This window comes from Anopheles marshallii (assembly GCF_943734725.1).
Source record: "Anopheles marshallii chromosome X unlocalized genomic scaffold, idAnoMarsDA_429_01 X_unloc_97, whole genome shotgun sequence".
NCBI classification, from domain to species: Eukaryota; Metazoa; Arthropoda; class Insecta; order Diptera; family Culicidae; genus Anopheles; species Anopheles marshallii.
Window position 1 is genome coordinate 40,001 of NW_026525950.1, and position 2,500 is coordinate 42,500.

Consider the following 2,500-nt stretch of genomic DNA (forward strand, 5'->3'; position numbering starts at 1 on the left):
TTTTACACTGAAAAATTCCACATAAGGAAAATTTGTATGGAGCACCCTACTGCAGAACACACCGACAGGGCCGGGAAGGAAGGCCCGGTCCAAGAAAAAATTTTTGCGGGACCACTCAAAACATCATAGTTAGACCTAGCAAATGATGAAAAGTGAAACCCGCGATCGATTGGAGAAACCTTATTTTACACTGAAAAATTCCACATAAGGAAAATATGTATGGAGCACCCTACTGCAGAGCACACCGACAGGGCCGGGAAGGAAGGCCCGGTCCAAGAAAAAATTTTTGCGGGACCACTCAAAACATCATAGTTAGACCTAGCAAATGATGAAAAGTGAAACCCGCGATCGATTGGAGAAACCTTATTTTACACTGAAAAATTCCACATAAGCAAAATTTGTATGGAGCACCCTACTGCAGAACACACCGACAGGGCCGGGAAGGAAGGCCCGGTTCAAGAAAAAATTTTTGCGGGACCACTCAAAACATCATAGTTAGACCTAGCAAATGATGAAAAGTGAAACCCGCGATCGATTGGAGAAACCTTATTTTACACTGAAAAATTCCACATAAGCAAAATTTGTATGGAGCACCCTACTGCAGAACACACCGACAGGGCCGGGAAGGAAGGCCCGGTCCAAGAAAAAATTTTTGCGGGACCACTCAAAACATCATAGTTAGACCTAGCAAATGATGAAAAGTGAAACCCGCGATCGATTGGAGAAACCTTATTTTACACTGAAAAATTCCACATAAGGAAAATATGTATGGAGCACCCTACTGCAGAGCACACCGACATGGACGAAAGGGTCGACTGGCTAAGAGAAAAAATTTTTGCGGGACCACTCAAAACATCATAGTTAGACCTAGCAAATGATGAAAAGTGAAACCCGCGATCGATTGGAGAAACCTTATTTTACACTGAAAAATTCCACATAAGGAAAATTTGTATGGAGCACCCTACTGCAGAGCACACCGACAGGGCCGGGAAGGAAGGCCCGGTCCAAGAAAAAATTTTTGCGGGACCACTCAAAACATCATAGTTAGACCTAGCAAATGATGAAAAGTGAAACCCGCGATCGATTGGAGAAACCTTATTTTACACCGAAAAATTCCACATAAGGAAAATTTGTATGGAGCACCCTACTGTGGTCACCATCGGTCGAGTTGGTCGAGACGGGCAAAAAATTTTTTTTTCCATATCGTCTCAAAACATGATTTATGGACCTTTTAAATGTTGAAAAGTGAAACGAAATCACTTTTGGAGCGATGAAAATTTTGTATGGGAGGTCCCTACCCGGAACAAATTTTACTAGTAAAGTCATCATTCCGCGACGAGAAATTTGAAAATGGTCAAATATGGTTAAGATGTCATGTTCATTCCCTACTATGGGGGACCAGGTCGTCACGAAAAATTTTTTTTCTCGACCTGGTCAAATGTGGTTCTGCGACGGAGGTTAAACTAATATTGCATAATTTGGCCCAAAAACCCCCCTCTGTCAGAGAACGAAGCCCTTCAAGCTCGATAGCAGACCACATAAGTTGAACTTTGAGGTATCTGAAAGTTGAATATAGAGCGAGGTTCTAAGCGAAGGGATAGCTTAACGTTGAGCATTGAACGCAAAAAAGCTTAGAGATAAGCTTATTATATAAGGATTGTGGTGCAGAACACAGCTTAACGTTGAGCTTTGAACGCACATGGCTAGAACTAAGCTAAGAGATACCTATAGTGGTGCATGGAACTGCTCACAAGTTGAGCTTCGAGAAGTCCAAAGGCAAAATGTAGAGCGAGGTTCTAAGCGAAGGGATAGCTTAACGTTGAGCATTGAACGCAAAAAAGCTTAGAGATAAGCTTATTATATAACGATTGTGGTGCAGGACACAGCTTAACGTTGAGCTTTGAACGCACATGGCTAGAACTAAGCTAAGAGATACGGGTAGTGGTGCATGGAACTGCTCACAAGTTGAGCTTCGAGAAGTCCAAAGGCAAAATGTAGAGCGAGGTCCTAGCAGCCTAAAAAACTTCTAGGGCCGACAGCTCACAAGTTGAGTTTCGAACGCAATTAGGTTACCTTGGTAGCCTGAATTTGAAAGCATTAAGGCAATGATATGGTAGAATGCCCGATCTTAAACCTATTGACAGAGAATGTGTACGAGTAAGCATAGATGTGGAGGAGCACATACCCTAAACAGTCCCGAAAGATGGTTAGCTAAGTGATGCATCACAAATGGACTTGGCGCACCAAGTTCACACTGAAACACACACGATCGCGTATATTAAAACCTGTTGTGTGGTGCATCACTAATAAAGTTTGGTGCGTCAAACGAACATGAGAGTTGAGCATATTGGGTATGTGTGATAACACACTTTGCACGACAATCGAGAAACCGCATAAGCTCAGTATAACACAGCAGGGGAAGATTGATGAAAACCAGAGCTAATACATGCAACAGGCCGGGAATGCTGCTTCTGAAGGTGGTAGAACCGGTGCACTTATT